The sequence below is a fragment of the Pleurodeles waltl genome, chromosome 1_2, assembly GCF_031143425.1.
Source record: "Pleurodeles waltl isolate 20211129_DDA chromosome 1_2, aPleWal1.hap1.20221129, whole genome shotgun sequence".
In the NCBI taxonomy this organism is placed as follows: Eukaryota; Metazoa; Chordata; class Amphibia; order Caudata; family Salamandridae; genus Pleurodeles; species Pleurodeles waltl.
This window is the reverse complement of record NC_090437.1, coordinates 1049989135-1050009881: the sequence shown is the minus strand read 5'-3', so window position 1 is coordinate 1050009881 and position 20747 is coordinate 1049989135.

The window sequence follows — 20747 nt, the reverse complement described above, 5'->3', positions numbered from 1 at the left end:
AAAAATCTGTCCACCAACTATCCCACTCAAACAACCACCAAACCGTGCTAACAATAATTAAGAACTCATGTAAGCATTGATGGACCTACCAATACTGACAACATTGCTGCCACCTTGTTGGCATTTAGGATAACCACCATTGACCCACTGCCATCACTGTAATTTACATGATTTAATCCCTGCACCAAATAAAACACATAACACACCTGTAACAATGTCCCCGGTAATAATGTGTGAAAAAGTGAAGTATGGATGCAACTGGTTGATAACTACTTTATTTGTACCTGCGTAGCATGAAATGAACCACTCGCCTTACATGTTGTTGTGCCTAAATATGTTTAGAAAAAGAAACACTAAATTGTATTCTGTCCTATGCAGACCTGGACAGAGTGGCATTAGTACATTCCAACCCCCCCCCCCAGATGACAAGGTATACTGACAGTATGATGCACAGACACCAATCTCAGCCCTTAGTCCCACATAGTTACTGGAAGTAGAGTTGTATCAGTTGGGTCCTGGAATTTACATCTTCCCCTTCCTCATCATCACCATCACTCTCGTCACCTCTCTGAGGAAGCTGGTCTGGATATTCAGCACCCTCCACCTCCAAGAGGAGGGATAGAATTTCTCACAGTCACGTTGTGCAGTATGCAGCAGGCCACCACTATTCAACACACCTTTTCAGGCCCATAGGCCAGGAAACCGCCAGCGATATGTAGACAATGAAATCCAGCCTTCATGAGACCTATTGTGCGCTCTATCACCCTCTTAGTACGTGCATGGGCCTCACTGTAATTCCTCTCTGCATCTGTTCCAGGATTCCTCACTCGTGTCAGGAGCCAACACAAGTTGGGACAGCCAGAATTACCTAGAAAAAGGTGCAAAACAGAACTTTCATTGACAAGCCTCCGAGGCAGACAGCCTGGCAGTCTGCTAGGTGGCAATAAGTGACAGAAACACCTACCTATGATCCACCCTCTGTCCTCTTGTAGTTGTTTCATCTTGTGTGGCACACTACTGTTCCTCAGCACAAATGAATCATGGACTGAACCAGGGAACATGGCATTCACATGTTTGATGTACTGGTCTGCTGTACACACCAATTGAATGTTCATGGATTAAACGTTTTTCTGGTTCCTGTATACCTGTTCACTGACTCTTGGGGAGATTATAGGTATGTGGGTGCCACTGATGGCACCTATCACATGGGGTATGTTGGCAAAGGCATAGAAGTCCGACTTGATGGCAGGGAGGGGAAACCTCACATAGGACTGCAGGTGTCGTACAAATGCATTCAGGAATCTTGTCAGTATAATGCTAAACATTGGCTGTGAAAAACTAGAACCCATGCCCACTGTCACTTGAAATTAGCCAGTGGCCAGGAAATAGAGTGCAGAGAGCAGCTGCACTTCAGTAGGGATGGCATGCTGATTACGATTTGCCAGAGTCAGTGCAGGATCCAGTAATGCACAAAGTTCAAGAATAGTTGCACGGGTGAGACAGTAATTGATAATGATGTGACACTCCACCATGGTCCGCAAATCCACAAGTGGTCTGTACACCAATGGGGCCCTTCCTCGCCACAAGGGTCGTACCTAGGAGGAGTTGGAAACACATGTGAGGAACACATATACATCTGCACACATTGTCAGTCATTGAGCACTGCTGACTTGATTGTAGAGACACAAATGCATAATGTATTTGACATAACATCAACTGGACCACTATTATAGATCAGGGCTTGTCAGCCAAATCTGCGAGGTCCAGCTGGGGAAGTCCTCCCAACGGGGAAGGAGTGCCCATCGGGCACTGATCCCCCTTATGCTACGCATCCTGGCGGTGGCATACCCAGTTCTGGATGGGAGCTTGAAGGCTGCACAGCAGTCACAAGAGGGTGAGTACACATACCATATATTTGACCCTTGATGGATGTCTGTGTGTGCATTTGGGTTTATGCTGCTTAGTTGCAGGGACTCTGACTGATGTCCATCTACATGAGGGCCCCCGTGGGGAATAGGGGTGTTTTGGTCAGGTCTCCTACATGTCGGGTCCTTAAGTTGTTTAGAGAATGCTGTAGAGAAGGGTTCTGGGCACTAGTCAGGGGCATAGCCATGGGTATAGTGGAAGGTGCTGCCTGTTGGAGGATCTTCTGGGTGGGTGTATGTATGAACCACTATGTTCACTTCATTCAGCTAGTTACAAGTGTCTCTCCTGTTTTGTCTCCCAATCCCTGTTCTCTTGTGTTGTCTGTGTACATCAGCATCATCTGGCGAGGGAGCTGAGGTGCCAGCGAGTGAGGATGCAGTGGCCCACGGATCCTCGGAGGCAGAGTTGTTTGACACCAAGGGGACCAGTGGGTTGGAGGGCGAGGGGAGTACCACGGGGGAGGCAACTACCACTGGAGGTGTTGACTCCGATACCTCCTCCAATGGGGACTCCCTGGTGATGGTGGACCCTAGTGGGCCCACACCTACTGTGTCATCTTCCACCCCCCCATGCCATCCCATTTGCTCCCCACCAGGTTGCCTGTGCCCACTCACCCAGAAGGGAGAGCATCTCCTTTGCACCAGGCACCTATTCTCCTGTCCAAGTCAGCCCTGCTGCCCTCACGGAGGAGGCTATTGACCTCCTGAGAACCATCTCTGTAGGGTAGACAACCATCGTTAATGCCATCCAGGGGCTAGCATTAGAGATGCAGCAGACCAATGCCTATCTGGATGGCATTCACGGTGCCGTGTCTGGCCTACCGAGATCTTTTCAGGCTCTAGCCTCCTCTTTGACGGCAGCCAGTATCCCTGGTCATTCTGCCCCCCCTCCAGCATCCCCTGCCCCTTCCAGCACCCCACTCTCTTCACCCGTCCAATTCACACATTCTGACACAGGCACACACCTCAACACACAAGAAGCACACTTCTAAACACAAGCACCACACTTCCCACCACAAGCATTCACACAGCCAACATACACATGCACACACAGCAACATCCACTTCCCCCAGTGTGCCCACCTCTTCCGCCTCCCTGTCTGTCCCCTCTACATGCACACCCCCAGGCACTGCACCTTCATTCACTGTTGCTGACACTATTCCTGCAGTCACCACAATAGCATCCATACATGCACCCCAGACACCACACCTGCACTCACCACAACTACTTTAGTTGACACATGCAGCACATTCACCAGACTTGCAGACACCCAAACAACATAAATTTATACTGGCAGCCTATCTTCTCCCACTGTGTCCACCCTCCCACTCCAAAAACACACAAACGCACCAAAACACCCACCAATCACACATCCACCACACCTCAGCATACTGTCCAGTCACCTGCACCCACAACACGCACACCTACACCACTTACAACCACACCCTCGACCTCCACTCCCACACCCTCTTCCAGGTCCAACCCAATTGCTCCAAAGATACTTTTCCTCTCCTGTGCTGACCTATTCCAACCCACTAGCCCACCCTGTCTCGTCCCTAAACGTGCACACCTCCTTGCCCTTTCCACTCTTTCCACTTCACAGCCCGCCCCTGTCCGCCCTTCACATTCCCAAGCCCCTTCCCCAGAGAGGAAGAAGCCCCGTACTGAGCCAATTCCACCTGGCTCCACCCGGTCCAAGCACACTCCCCCACCTACCAAGACCGAACCCAAACACTGCCACCTTCCAAACCCAAATCCAAGTCCCACCCCCATCGTAAATCCCCACCCACACCACCCGCTGCCCCTGTTCCCTGAGGTGCCCGGATGCCCCATTGTTGCCCCTATAAGGTGGAGTACCGTAGCACTTGTGGGAGTCACGTTGGGGCCATTTTAGTCCATGGGACTCATTGCACTATGGACTGGCCATTGGCCTTACTTACAAATTATTTGCTCAGAGAACTGAATTAAAAGTTTATGTGTGGCCTGTTTTTTGGCGGCACACTCTGGATCCCTGGTCTCTCATTTCATTGTTTGTGGGTGTGGGGCACATGTATGTACTATGGTCAGGTTGGATTTACCTTGTGTTGGGTAAGTGCCTCTTGCTGTGGGGTGTATGGCTTGTGCTGGTGTGAAGGGCTGAGGGAGCGTTGCAGGGTGGGTGAATTGGGTGGGTATGTAACTGTGCCCTTTCTTGCCCTGTTTCATAGGTTGTGGTACTTACCGTCATCGTCTTCATCGGCGGTCTCGGTCGTGGATGTATATAGCAAGGAGCAGGGCTGGCATGATCTGTAGCTCTCTACCCATGTCTGCTTCGGCATGTTGTGTTAGCCTCCGGTGAGTGTTTCCTTATATTTGATTTGTTTCCGCCTAGCTTTGCGTGACGGTGGTTCCCGCCCCGGAACTGACGGCGGTCTAGTGGTTCATTATTTGATGGGTGGGTTGGGCCTTTCCCTCGGCTTGTGGGCGAGCTCTGCAGTCATTGTCGGCACTCCTCTCCTGGCAGTGGGTGGTTTTCAGTATCCCTGTTTTTCAGTAGCTTCATTATTTGGCAGTCCGGACCGCTACTCTGTTGGCAGTTTTTACCACCGGCGGTGCGGTGTTTACCTCCGTGTTCATAATGAGGGCCTTAGTATTGTAACTAATAGGGAATAAAATTACTAAAACAAATAACAAGTTGGTGATATTCATGACTGGAGGGTCATGGCGTGTTATGTTCTTGATTCATTGCTGATGATGACTATTGTTTATTGAGTCATGTATTAATCATTAGTGTACCAGCCATTAGCCTACCTAGGATATTCCATGCTAATCAAAAGGTTCATCGACCTATACGTGTCCCCTGCTAAGTTTACTCACTAAGGACCAGGTGACCAAAATAAACCTTACTCCCTAAACCTTGACAAATTAGCGGAAAATACCATTTTAAATCACCCTAACGTTTTCTCCTCTTCCAACAGAAAACAAACACATGCTCCACTTTAAAAGGAGCTAAAAGGAAAATCTGCAAAACTGTGCAAAACATCTCAATAAATGACTTAAGTAAATAAATAAAATTGAAGTAACCTCATTTTTAAATTTATTAATAGCTTTCCATACTTGGAAGTGTTTTTCAATGAGAGGGGCTTGTAGGGGTTCTTTGTCCCAGAAATGGAAGACGCCCAAACTTGGAGGTCTTTATAATATGTTTTATTCCATATACGCTGTCTATATAGTCACCAGTTTTCAGTTTATAAAATATCTTTCTCGTTTCTTCCCTTCTGGTCTCTTTTCTTCTTTTTCTTCCTTTCTAGTTTTTTTTTGAGTCTGGTTATCACTTTAATGTTCATACAGGCGAGGTCTGTTGCCGTGGGGGTATCTATTTTAGGCTGACGAGGGTAGAGCCTCCAGGAATAGTTCCAACAGAATAATTCTGATAACTTCACCTCTATCGGAACCGATGGGTGTTAACCATTTGAAACTGAGGTCTTATATTCGAAAATAGAGATCCCGAGGATTCTCCATGGGGCTCCACTTTGTTTTCCGGAACTTGATCCGATATTATTCTCTGTTGAATCCAACTCTCTCCAGTATTCCCTTCTTGATGTCTGGACAGGGTGTAGTGCCCCCAGGATGAATGGCCTGATAGGTGGCTTGTAAAGTACTGGTTAAGAGAGGAGCGACACACTATTTTCTGGCCAGGCAGCAGAAGTGGCAACGCACTCAAAATTTGTGAAGAATGCGTCCGGGTCCTCCCCGTCTTGAAATTTTTGCAGGACTGATCTGGGTACGATGGGGTGTATCCGAGTTGCCGCAATAGTATCAATTAGCTTCTGTAAAGCGGTCTCATGTACCAATTGATTGTTGGCTATTATCGTAGCCTGACTCTTGAGGGCATTCTGGAGGGTCTCCTATCATTTTTAGCCTCTCTTTGTTGTTCTTCACATACAATCTGGAGGTGGCGCTGACCTTCCACCAATCTCTTTATCATATCCTCGAGTGTTGGTTTCGTTTCCATGTTGAGGTTGTTTTGGACAGTCTTCCCGGGGTTTTTACGTCAAAGGTATCCCACTTCTGACACCATTGTAGGGGTTCTTTGCCCCGGAAATGGAAGATGCCCAAACTTGATGGTCTTTATAATAAGTTTTATTCAATATACTCTGTCTATATAGTCACTGGTGTTCAGTTTATACAATATCTTTCTCGTTTCTTCCCTTCTGGTCTCTCTTCTTTTTCTTCCTTTCTAGTTCTTTTTGTTTCACTTCCTCTTCTTTCTGAGGGTCTGGGTATCATTATAATGTACTCTTTATTTTCTCCGTGTTTTGTAGGTGTTCGTGGCTGGAGCGTCTCCCCGTCGTGGAATCCCAAGGAGAAACAGGAAACCGAAAACAAAGGTAAGTGGACTTCTCTTTTTCTTCATTATAGTTTAAAAGGGCACGGAGTGCGGGGATACATCAACACGCTGGTGGGAACTAAATCAAGTGACTATTCTTACCCTAATAAAGCAAGTGCTCTTAGTGTGAGAGAAAAATGTTCCGGTGAAAAGTCAGTCTGAGACCCCCGGTCAGGTAAACATTTAGGGGTTTGAATTGACTGTTCTTCAAAACGTTCGACCCCCTTTTTGTGGAGCCCATCTTGTAGGAAAGAAAAAAGAAAATTGTACACAGAGTAGCAGAGGTAAAAAGAAACTAAAAACCTAGGGATCCCTCTACCAATAATATCCTTCTACCAACAATATCCTGAGGAGTTTAGTAAGCAGGCACACACCAGCGTGAGCCTCGTCCCTCCAGGGATGCGGCTGGCTCTAGTGTCTGTCTGGTCTCTCCGGGATGAAGGTTCACTTCGAGTCGCCCTGGACGCCGCTCCCTCCATCCTGACGCTCACCATTGTCCCACACTTGTTCTCCTTCTCTTCACCCGATTCTTCCACCTTCCCCTCCTGAGACGCCGCTGTATCCTTGGAGCTCCGATTTTTCTTTTCAACATCCGTGTTGACGTCGGATGACGCCATGTCCGGGAGCTGAAAGGCGCCCCCGGGGCACTGTTCTATGTTCCCTGGGGTATCGTATCGAAGCAGGGTAGCGCCGATCCTGCTGCAGGGCTCTTGGACACCACAGAGGAAAATTAAATTGAATTCACTAGTCAGATCAGTAGCCACAGTTTTTGATTTTGCAAAGATATTGGGGCTAGGTCTACGCAGGCAATGTTTACAGTCTATCACGCCAAGTGCTTATTCATCACCAGTTATGGCAGTGACTTAATAGGCTATAAGGACTATGAAGATATCCAAAGAGTGAAAAACACTTTTGTAAGAAGATTGTTGTTACTCTCTCAATTGGTAGCTACCATTACAGCTCATGAGGAACTTGGGCTGGAATATGTTTCTGACAGGATGTCATTTTTACCACTGGTTAGGTGGTAAAAAATGTGGTCGCGTTCTAAGCTAGCATTGAATCAGCAATTTTCATAGAGTACCTTTCTTTAGACAATGGACACTCTCTTCCATGGCTCAATTATATTAGATGTACACTGGAAATTTGGGCTGCCCAGAATTGTTTGGGTCACCAGATAAGATCACTAAGAAAGATATGCATATGGTTTAAATATTTGTCACCTTAGGGCCAAAGTTGATAGAGAAGCCATTGAACTTTTGGAACTATTGGTTAGGGCTTACTCCCTTGTGATATGTGGTCCATATATGGAGCCATATTTAATAGTGGTAACTATACCCCACCATTGCTTCCTTTTAACACATCTTGATGGAACCTTTTGCACTGGCTCTTAGCGGAGCCTCAAGGTAAACATAATGTGGAAGACATGGGGCGGTGTTCATGGGATACTTTTCCACCTCAAAATATCATGCATTTTATCATATATTGTGGCTACCACATTGAATTGTGACATTGCCACATTGTATTTTTGCTGAGGGGGCCATAACTGTGCCAAGTGAGACCTTATTTAATTACCTTCAAATGTTGTTGAGATTCCAGGTTTATTTTAATTTGGCTAGATTTCTCTTCAGTGACCTTAGAAATAGGAAAAGGCATTTGAAATGTTAAAGTTATTCCTGTATTTCATTTTTAATTTTAGCACAACAGTTTTATGGAGTTTATCTTTTTTTTTTATTATTGCTATTATTTGTGTGTGTTGTTTGCTTTCATGGTTTTTATTTACCAGATACAGCATTATTTCCCTGACCTGAACTACCATGCAAAAGTGAAACTGTAGTATATATTTATATTATGAAACTACTCTCAGATATAATGATAGAAAGCACCAAATTTATCACTTCACAAAAAGGAAAGACAATAATATGGGCCTTGTCACAAATGTGGTGGTCCGAGAACTGCCGCACTTGTGTTGACAGTTGGTCAGTTGCATTGTGGGCTGTTCAACTGCCCAATTAGGACCCTGGTGGGCAGACCCACCAGGGGACCCCTGTCCCCACTAGGAACATTACTCTCAACGAGCTGACGCCGGTATTGGTTGTAGCCAGCCAGAGCAGTACTGAACTCAGCACCGCCTGGCTGATTACAACCTCTTTCTCCACCAGCCATTTAATGGCGGTTTCCTCACCATGAAAAGGCTGGTGAAGAACAAGTGCAGGGGGCCACAGGGCGGCCCATGCACTGATCATGCCCATAGCATGGGTAGTGCAGGTGCCCCCTGCCCTGCACCCTAAAATATGCACTGTCTGCTTTGCAGACAATGTGCATTCCAAGGGTGCTGGACAGCTCCCTCTGTGCTATATCGTAGCGCGGTTCCCGACCAACAGGAACCTGTATTGAAATTTTCCCGCCGGCTCAGCCCAGTGGAAACATTGTAATACACTCAGGGGACGACGCCACTGCCATGGGAGTGGCGTCATCCCTGAGTTTGGTGGTCCCGTAGTGGTACCGGCAAATGTGTTACAAGGACATATGTCACATGGGCTACACCTACTGACAGATGCACTAAATATTATTCTAATGTATGCCATGGTAGGGTTATCATAAAAGAAAATGTTGTAATAAGATAAAAGAGCACTTCCACCCCCAAATGTTACAGAAATAAAAGTTAGAGACATTTTAAAAAGTATAAGAAAGGCAAGCATTAGTTCTCACAAACCTACATGCAAAAATCCTTAAAGACATAGGCCCTCATTATGACATTGGCGGTAACGCCCGCTTACCACCATGCCGACTGCCGCCAACATACCGCCGCCGTGGCGGTTTACCGCTACCCATATTATGACCCACACATAGCAATCCTTCAGCCACTCACACAAGTCCACTAGCCCAAAGGTCAGTGATAAACTGGCGGTACCAAGACCCACACCGTTATACCAAAAGAACTATGCCCACAGCATTATGACCCATGAATCACCATGGAGAACATTCAACTGTGGTAAACCATTGGCGGTTTATACCGCCATGCTCAAAATACACACACACATACAAAATAACACCAAATTGGACAATTTGAATAACACACACCTGGCACCCATATACACACCACTATCAAACACACACCCACACTACCTACAACCCCTTACGACTCAAAAATATAGCCAACTGAGAGAGACAGACCAAAGAACCAGAGGCACAAAACACCATCACCCATACACCATCCACTTACCTTACAGCACACACCCCAACACATCACCCCACACACCCTCACACACACACCTCACACTACACCCATGGCACCACAAAGACACCCCAGGTTTTTAGAGGAGGAGCTAAGGGGCATGGTGGAGGAATTCATCAGGGTAGAGCCACAGCTATTTGGACCACAGGTGCAGCAGACATCCATTGCCAGGAAGATAGAGCTATGGTGGAGGATCGTGGAGAGGGTCAACGCCATGGGATAGCACCCAAGAACAAGGGACGACATCAGGAAGCGGTGGAACGACCTACGGGGAATGTGCGTTCTGTGGTTGCAAGACAGCAGATAGCAGTACAGAGGACTGGCGGTGGACCTCCACCTCCTCCCCCACAACTAACAACATGGGAGGAGCAAGTCTTGGCAATACTGCATCCTGAGGGCCTGGCAGGAGTAGCAGGAGGACTGGACTCTGGTAAGTCAAATCTTTACTACTTTCACCCCCCTACCTGCATGCCATCACATACCCCGACCTTTGCCCTCACCCTCACTCCATCACTCCACCACCTCCCACACACCCCACCATCACAACCCACCCACCCCACAGCCAAGCCCTGCATGCAACAAATAAGCATTGACATTCACAGACCTGCATGGACACCCATCACCAAAGCATGTACACTTGAGACAATCACCTAGCCCACCAAATCACCACTCACACAAGCCTAAGCTGCCAGGGCAATAACAACCATAGAGGGCAACACACCCATGCACATGATGGCACACACAGAAACAATAACACTGCATTAACAGCCCCACAGGTACCCCATACAAAGTCACCGGAAAGGAGGTGCCAGCAACATCCAGTCCCCCCTATAGAAGATGCCCACAGTGATGACAGCAGCTCTGGACGTCTGGATCTGGATGACCAACCTGGCCCATCAGGGACCTCCGGACAGACCCAGGCACAGTCCCATACCACCACAGAGCCTCCCCCACCAGGAAACACCACCACAGCACCCAACCAGCGGGCCCATACCACTGTCCCCAGGACACGTCAATCTGCAGTGTGTCCACCACTACAGGGACCCCAGGCCACCCCACAAACACAGGACAATCAGGGACCTGGAGTCAGTGACAGCGCGCACATGGTCCAGGGGACAGAGGCACAGGACAACAGGGAATCTGGGAGGACTGCTGTGCGACAGGGGGAGGACAGTCCCAGGGAACCGACTCTCCACGATGCACTCACCAACATCCTGGGAGCATACCACCATTCCCAGGAGACGATGAGCCAGATAGTGGCTAAGTTGCAGGAGACCCAGGGGCTGCATGAGGGACAATAACTGGGGATCAGTGAGTACCTGAGGGACATCCACACCACCCTGGTCACCATTGCAGGGGTGCTGGCAGACATGGCCAACAACATGAGGGAGGCAGTGGCACACCAACAGGCCTCTGACACTAGCCACACCGATGAACAGCCTTCCACCTCAGCTGATGCTAGTGGACAGGAGGCCCCGCCACAGGAACAACAGGCCACCAGCACCCCTCCCCTGCAGAAGGAGAACCACCAAGCAAACGGTTCCTGCAATCCAGGCAGAAGCCAGAGAATATTGCCAAGACCCCTGCCAGGAAATAAGACTCTCCTGAATATCACCCTTGTGACCCACTATGTCACCCTTTCCACCTTGAACTGCCATTGCTCCACTTCCTATGCCCCCTTGGACAATGCACCTGTGATACAAATAGACTGGAACTTTACCCTGGACTCTCCTCCACCACCCCCCAACCCATTGCAACACCCTCCCCACCTATTGGCACATAAATAAACACCCTTGTAAAAAATACAAGTATAGGGTCTGTCAATTGATTAAACTATGTATTTGTTTAACATGCTGTAAACATTGCAATTGAACTGTACAGTAATGTAAACATAGGTATGACCTGTAGTTGGCTGCAGTCAACACACCAGGAGCCAGAGTGGGGCACATATATCTGAAATAGACATGCCAATTGGCACAATGAGTGGCCATAGTAGTGGGAAAATCAGCCTGCGAGTGACAATATCTAACACAAAACTTTCAATGGAAGGTGAAGTTATATTGTCTTCCCTGTGTGTCACTGGAAGTACTGTCATATGATTGTTGTTCTGTTGTCCTCATCCTCATCTTCTGCCTCCTCTTCGTCACTGTCCACAGGGTCCACTACTGCCACACGCACATCTCCAGCTTCCTCCTCCTGCAGAAAAGGCACCCGTCATCTCAAGGCAAGGTTGTGCAACATACAACATGCCACAATGATCTGGCAGACCTTCTTGGGTGAATAGTACAGGGAACCACCTGTTAGATGGAGGCACCGAAACCTGGCCTTCAGGAGGCCGAAAGTCCTCTCTATAATCCTTCTTATTCGCCCATGTGCCTCATTGTAACGTTCCTCTGCCCTTGTCTTGGGATTCCTCACAGGGGTCAGTAGCCATGAGAGGTTGGGGTAACCAGAGTCACCTGCAAATATCAATGGATACCTGTTAGCCAAACCTATCCTTAGGGCCAACCCCATACCCACACACCAACATATAGTGGGTGGGAAGAATGGGCTCACATATTAGCCACACCTGCTGCTTCTAGAGTTGAGCCACCACATATGGGATGCTGCTATTCCTCAGGATAAAGGCATTATGCACAGACCCAGGATACTTTGCACTGACATGGGAGATGTACTGGTCCGCCAGGCACACTATCTGCACGTTCATCGAGTGAAAGCTCTTTCAATTTCTAAACACCTGTTCATTTCTCCTGGGGGGGGCAAATGCTATATGTGTACTATCAATTGCCCCAGTAATGTTGGGGATATGTCCCATTGCATAGAAGTCAGCTTTCACTGTAGCCAAATCCTCCACCTGGGGGAAAACAATGTAGCGGAGCATGTGTCTAATCAGGGCAGACAACACTCTTGTCAGCACTATTGAGAACATTGGCTGTGACATTCCTGCTGCCAAGCCCACTGTCGCTTGGAAAGAACCAGTTGCCAAGAAATAGAGCACAGATAGCACGTGCAGAAAAGGGGGGATCCCATTGGGGTGACGGATAGCAGGTATAAGGTCTGGCTCCAATTGAGCACACTGCTCTTGGATTGTGGCCCAGTCAAGTCTGTAGGTGAGGATAATGTGCCTGTCCTACATAGTTGCCAAGTCCACCAGTGGTCTGTACATGGGGGGATGTCTCCATCTCCTATTCATCCGCAGCAGTTGCAATCTATGGGGCAAAACGGGGAGCAGCTGGTCAGGATTCCACATTTTCCAAGCTGTACACTGCATTGCATGTTGTGCCTGAAACAGTATGTTTTTGGATAGGCCCAAATGGTGCCTATGTGTACTGTGATGCAGTTAGGTGCCATGGCCTGCACCCCCACCTGAAATGGCGTCTGCCTTTCCTGTGTGGATCGACAGGTGGAAATGAGGTAATGCCACTGATGTTGTGCGCCGTTGCGGGTGGCGGTCGAGTAGCGCTGTGGAACTCCTCATTGGTTGTCATTAGGCCCGATGGGTTATAGTGGCCAATGGTGATGTACGCCGGTGGTGACAGTACGCACCGCCGCAGACGTGACCGCCATTTTCTATCTGTTCCCTCACTTGCTAGCTGACCTTCAACAGGAGAGGACCTACACTGTAAGTGCTGCTGTGACCTGTGTCTGATACTGACCATGGCTCGAGTCACTGGGGAAAGGGCCCCTGCTTCACCGCTGTGGAGTTGGAGAGACTGGTGGATGGAGTCCTACCCCAGTACCGGATGCTGTATGGGTCTCCAGATCAACAGGTGAGTACACTGTGAGCACGATGCATGGGGCATGAATTCATGGATTGCTGTGTGTGAGCGCCTGGTGAAAGTCTGGGTGGAAGGGTCCTGGGCAGTGTGCTGCATGTATGGTAGTCAATGTCTGTGCATAAGGGGATGTGAGGGATATGGTGGGCCATGAGTGTAAGAGGCCGAATAGTATGGCTGATACCTTTTTCTATGTTAATTTGTCTGCAGGTTAGCACCCATCAGAAAAAGAGTATATCGCCAAGGACGTGCATACCTTGGGGGTCTACGGCAGGCAGAGCACTCACTATTGCAAATGGTGGGAGGACCTGAGACACTAGGCACAGAAGACGGTGGACGCCCAGCTGGGGATGGCCACCCAACAAGGAAGGGGTGCCCGTCGAACCCTGACCCCCCAATGGACTGCACCCCGCTCAGTGGCCTATCCATAGCTGTATGGATGCTTGAGGGCATCACAGAAGCCACAAGGGGTGAGTACAGTTTCCAAATCTACAACTTGAGCATGGTAGTGTGGTCTTCGGGTGGGAGATGTGGGCCTGTGGGTGCCCCTAGGTCAGGCTGGACATTGTATGGGAGGTCCCATGTTGGGCAGGGTTCTGATGTAAAATTCCTCCAACCAAGCTAGTACGCATCCACTACTGGGCAGGGGTCTGTGGTTCTCAGGTATGCTGCTATTGGCCTTAGGTATTCCTGTCCTAGGGCTGGTGACTAGCATTGTGACTGGTAGTGCATTGCATAGTACATAGGCCTGTTCCCTGTTTGAGTGTGCTGTGTACACCAACAGTGGTGTTGGAGCAGCCATTGACCAAGTGTATCCTTTGTCTCCCCCCGTTTTTGTTTTGTCACTCTGTCCTTGAGTGCATTAGCATCATCTGGCGGAGGTGCAGAGGCACCAGCGATGGAGGGAACTGCATCCCACATGGCCCAGGAGGCCGAATCCACAGACGGTGAAGGCACCAGTGGGACAGAAGGCAAGGGGTGCACCACGGCGGAGACAGGTGGGGACAGTTCGGACAGTGATATCTCCTCCGATGGAAGCTCCCTGGTGGTGGCAGGCACCTCTGTAGCCACCCCAACTATAGGTGCAGCAACCACCCCCATACCAGCACTGCCCTCCAAGCAGCTCCCCAGCGAGTTTCCTGTGCCCGCTCACCTAGGAGGGTGGGTATCTCCTTCACCTCAGGCACCTCAGGCCCTGCCCCAGTTAGCCCTGTTGCCCTGAGTGAGGAGGCTATTGACCTCCTGCGATCCATATCTTTAGGGCAGTCAACCATAATGAATGCCATCCAGGGGCTGGCAGGCCGTTTGCAAAAAACAAATGCATTTCTGGAGGGCATTCACTCTGGCATGGTGGCCCAACAGAGATCAATCCAGGCTCTGGCCTCCTCCCTGATAGCAGCCATTGTCCCTGCCTCTAGCCTCTCCCCTCCAACTTCCTCTATCCAGTCCCATTCCCCTCAACCCCAACCTATCCGAAGCACACATTCAGACCAGCATGTACCCAAGACAACACACAGGAGTGGCTCAGGCAAACACAAGCACCACACATCTTTCCATAGGCACTCATACAAACACCATCCAGATGCAGACACACCAGCATCCACTCACTCCACTGTGTACCCCTCCTCCTCTTCATCCACCACCCTCTTAGTAGCATCTCCACTCATACCTGCATGCACTACATCCTCATCCATTACCTCCATCACCATCACACCTATCACTACACACCCCTCACTGGCAGTCACCACCCCCACATCCATGCACATGTCCCCTGTGTGCGCTCCCACTAAGTCTGTGCCCCCTCCTCCCAAAGTACACAAATGCAAGCACTCAGACACCCAACAGCCATCCACCTCACAACAGCATCCAGCCCATGCACCTGCACCCAAACACTGCAGACTGACACCTCATACAACCACTCACTTTTCCTCCACTCCCAAACCTTCACCCTCTCCCCACCCCAGTGTCCCTAAAAAGCTTTTCCTCTCCACCGTTGACCTCTTCCCTACCCCTCCCCCCATCCTTCACGTCGGGCCAGGGTGGTCAGAACCCAGGCTAGCACCTCAGCCACCCAGTCCACGGCCAGAGTTGTGTCAGCAGCTACTGCAGGTGGGAGAGGCTCCAGGGAACCAGCTATAACCACTGACAGTGTGCCTCCACGAGCTGCCAAATGGAAGAACAAAAAGGCACCAACAGCTGGGAAGGGCAAGGGCAAGGAGGCACCACCATCTGTGAAGAGCAAGGAGGCACCACGGGCTGCCAAGGTGAAGGGCAAGGGGGCACTACCAGATATGAAGGACAAGGGCAAGGAGGCACCACCTGCTGTGAAGGACAAGGCCAAGGATGCACCACCAGCTGCCAAGGTGAAGGACAAAGAAGCACCACAAGCTGGGAAGGGCATGGGCAAGGGGCCTGTCCCTGCAGGCAGGAAAGTCAGGAGGCCTGGTGCAGGGACTGATTCTAAGCCCCCACCACCAACCAAGCTGTCCAAGACTGCAGGGGAAGGGATGGAGCCTCCCCCTACCACGGGCATTCCTGCCACCAGTATCACTGCCTGCAGCAGTGCCAGCAGCAGCAGCCCCAGTGGGCAGCCATCCGAGGCTGCAGGGGATGGGCTGGAGCCTCGCCCCACTACGGGCATTCCTGACAGCAGCACCACCACCAGCACCGCCACTAGCATCACTGCCTGCAGCAGTGCCAGCAGCAGCAGCCCCAGTGGGCAGCCGTCCGAGGCTGCAGGGGGAGGGCTGGAGCCTCCCCCCACCACAGGCATTCCCCCCACCAGCATCACTGCCTGCAGCAGTGCCAGCAACAGTAGCCCCAGTGGGCAACCATCCGAGGATGCAGGGGATGGGCAGAAGCCTCCCCCTACTGCTGCCAGCATCGCCAGCCGCCCAGTGGGCAGCCATCCGAGGCTGCACGGGACAGGCAGGAGCCTCCCCCCACCACTGCCATCCCTGACACCAGCCCCAGTGGCCAGCCATCCAAGGCTGCAGGGGACGGGCAGGAGCTTCCCCCACCACTGCTAGCACCGACAGCAGCCACGCCACTGCCACCACTGAGCAGACGTCACCACCGGCGGATAGTGTGTAGTCCTGCCTCCATGGACTGTAGTACGTCCTGGGCCCTGCAAATCCTGTGGGTGTGACACCCAGGTGAGAGACTGTGACCTTGCACTCCCCATGTGCTGCATCACAGGGCACAAGGCCCCCTCCAGAACCAGTGGAAGAAGCCATCCACTCACCCCCTCCTTGCCAGGATGAAGCACACTGGGCACAAAGCCCCCTCCAGAACCAGTGGAAAAAGCCATCTACTCACCCCCTCCTTGCCAGGATGAAAAGATGAAGCACACTGGGCATAAAGCCCCCTCCAGAACCAGTGGAAGACACCATCCACTCACCCCCTCATTGCCAGGATGAAGCACACTGCCTGCAGCAGCAGCCCCAGTGGGCAACCGTTCGAGGATGCAGGGGACAGGCAGAAGCCTCGCCCCACTGCTGCCAGCACAAAGCCCCCTCCAGAACCAGTGGAAGAAGCCATCCACTCACCCCCTCCTTGCCAGGATGAAGCACACTGGGCACAAAGCCCCCTCCAGAACTAGTGAAGAAGCCACCCGCTAAAGAGACTGTGGCTTGCACTCCCCAGGACCAAGATGTGGGCAGACCACCCACTAGAGAGACTGTGGCTTTGCACTTCCAGGACCAGGCAGTAGGCAGACCACCCACTGGAGAGACTGTGGCTTTGCACTCCCCAGGACAGTATGATGGGCATCTTGCCCCCTCCAGAACTAGTAGTGCTGTTCCATCTTCCGGCTGAGGTGCTTCCCGTTCCCCGTCCCCTGAGGTGCCTGTGTTTTTTTGACCTGATGCCCCTGCAGTGTTCTCTCCGTGTTGTTTCAGGAGTCAGTTGGGGCCTTTGCCTATGTGATGTGGCCCTGTGGCGCACGGACACTGTGGACTGGGCTGTGTCCCTCCATTTGTATATATGTATATACTGTTTCGATTTTGAAGCTCCATTTTCTAGCATTTTATCTTATTACACTCATTTTAATCAATTCCTTTTGTCCCTGCATTATTCCTGAGGGGTACCGGATGTATATGTAATGTTACTGCATCTGTTTGTGTGCATGGTGTTGGGGGTGGGGGTGTTGCATGCGTGTGTCACTCTTTTTTCCGCCCCCCCTACCTTGTGTGCTAAGAGGCAGTACTCACGTGGTCATCTTTGCCGACGTTGGAGTTCATGGTGAAGAAGGAGATAGACGAGCATGGAGAACACCTGCAACTCGAGCTCCATGGCTGCGTGGTTCTTCCTTGAGTCTGGGGGGTGAGTCGTTTCCCTTCTGGGCACTGTTTCCACCATGCTTTTGATGTCATTGGTACCTCCTGATAAAGGTGGCGAATAGGCCTGTTGTAATACAGTGGGTGGTACATTGTCTTCTGCCTGACTGTTGGCGGTTACCGCTGCGGTGCTTGTTGCTACCGCTGTGTCGGTCAAGGTGTTAAAGTGGCTGTCTGTGTGAGCGGTGTCCGCCGTAGTCATAATTCAATTTTTGTTACCGCCAGCCTGATGGCGGTCTTACCGCCGCTTTGTCACCGACCACCAGGGTTGTAATGAGGACATAGATCATTACTACAACTTTGGCAGAATTATCCAACCGCCAAAGATGAGAGGAGGAAGCTGCCATCATCGTATTGCAAGATTTCTACCGGTCAGACCAGCAGAAACAGCGCCACGGCATTGGGACAATGCTGTGGCACCCCAGCTCCCTGGCATGGTGCAGTAGGGGGGCCCTGAATTGCTAATGCCATGGGCAGTGCATGGGCCTCTTGCTGCCCCAAGCAGTGACTTTCCACCAGCCCTTTCAAAACAGGGACCTCACCATGAAAAGGCTGATGGAAAGAGGACTGAACTCAGTGCTGTTGGGGATGACCACGACTCTGACTGCTTCCACTCTGTCTGGAACCATGTCCCTGGTGGGGTAACGGTCAACTGGTGGTCAGACTGCCAGGGTCATAACCTGGCGGTCAAACCACCAAGAGTAGAGTGGTCCAACTGTCAGTTTTTAAGACTACCAGACTCGTAATGAAGCCCGTAATTTCCAAAGTCCCCAAACACACAACAGGCCAACTACTATTTATCCCCACTGAAATGTCTAATTGCAAGCACAAAAAAGCCACCAGTGATACCCCACCTGCTCATACAATATTCCAAGACACAACTATACCACACCATTTAGCAATTACACATAGTGAGTTCCCTTACTTTTACATGACAATCAAAATAATGAAAAACAAATCCTAGTCTTCTCCACTGAAAACAACTTAATTAAACTGACCCAATGACAAACTTGAATGATGGACGGTACCTTCAAAATTTCCTAAACCATTCACTCAACTATCTACCACATATGGGGAGTATCAAAACACCACTATACCTTTTGTATATGCTTCACTCCCAAAGAAAGAAAGCTGTACCTACCATGTACTCCTAAATTATATAAAACAACAAAACAAATAACTGCAAGCCCTAAAAAATAATGATAGACTCACCCTCAAAATAGGTTTGGCCCCTGGCCCCCAAACACCTTAAGATATACCTGCCTGTGTATCTATTAACTGATGAGAAGTCAATGGAAACTGGTAAGATTGTGGCTCACAGTTGGTTGCATCCACAATGGTGTGGGATTTGAAAGTCATCAAGCAGCACAGGACATATATTGTTGGCTCCAAGGTGGCACAGGATGTGTGCAGCTGAGTACAGATGAGTGTCTGCCTTACATCCATCCTTTTCTGCCAACTCAGGTGTGGAGGCTTTGTCACCACAGTCACAACGGCGGGAAATAGCATTGTGATTAGCCGGCAGGGAAATTGGCGGTCTACCCTCCAACAGATGGAATGGCCTATCTTGGTGGCAACAGCGGTGCTACAGCAGTCTTTAGTCTATGCATAAGCTTGCTTTGTAATTGGGCGAACGGGCTGCCAAGCTGGCGGGCGAGGAATTCCACGCTATTTCAATGGCAGAACCCTTTCCACCAAACCTGTAATCAGGCCCTTAGTGTAGATTTTTGGAGGTATCAACATATACTTTGGTTAGAGTGATAGTAAAAGTCTTGTATGGTTGTGTGAGGTGTATTTTTAGTATTGTTTCAACCATAGCATGCTCAAAGTCTGGATAGAAATTACACTCACTACAACAGCCATTTGTGCTCTCTGCAGAGCAAGTGCTTTGAGAATTCTCCCCAGTTTTGTTCAAAGTCCCAGGTCTAAAAGGCAAGGCACTCTAGTTTGATTCACTTGTCATGTCAACACAAACAATCTCCCATCTACCTCATCCCTCGTTGTCAGGAGGAGCAGTCAGTACCTCACTCAATCACCTGGCAATGGGACAGGCAGGAATTTACTGTGTACTCACCTCCTTGTGGCTGCTGTGCGGCCTTCCAATGCCCATTAAGCTCGGGCTAGGCCACTGCTAAAATGCGGGCTATTAGGGCGTCATTGTCTGACAGGCACCCTGCCCACATTGGAGGACAGCCCTAGCTCGACCTCCGCAATATTTGAAGTCCAGCGTCTCAGGTCCTCCCACCTCTTGCAACAATGGGCGCTCTGGCAGCTGTGGACTCCCAGGGTCTGCACCTTTTGGGGATAGCTACCCATATCCCGTTCTTCTGTTGAGCGTTGACCTGCATGGATGCAATAAACAAGACAAGAAATTATGTTCATAAGGCTTACCAAAAATGGTTGAGTCACATACATGTCAGTATACCAAGCTAAGAGCATTTTGTTTTGCCCATACTGCCCAAGTGTGGCACATACTAGCTATTAAGTACAGGGACAGGACTTCAAATGATTCCCAATCTGCAGACCAACCCACCACCCTGCTCAGGCCCTGTGCTGACTAGGTAGATCAATTGACATCTTATGGGACATGATCTAGCAATCTGACTGAGATCTGGAAAACTATGTGGTGCATCACACCTCTGTGGCTTCTGGAAGGTAGACTCCTTAGGCATGAATGCATTAAAACACTCAGAATGTATGAGAATGATCCTCTGCATACCGTCCCTACAGGCTACTGCCAGGGTACAAACTCAAACATTACACATGGATAACAATGCAGGGACTGGTATGGTAGGTACAGAAAGATTCTAGCCTGTCCATCTGTGGGCATGTGCAAATAGAAATGCAGACTTATTCCACTTCAGAGGGTAGGGTTTTGTGTGTCTTATCAATTACAAAGAACACATTTTTGGACATATGTGTCCATTTTACATAGATTGCATTCAAAACAACATAGGTATGCATTGTCCATTGCCTGCAATGTGACTAGACTGCTGAGTCACATATCATGGGTTCCCAGGAAATAATACACTGTTTGCAGAAATGTCAGAAAAGCAATGAGCCTGCACAGGACATATGTGACCTGTATGAAGGTGATAACAGGGC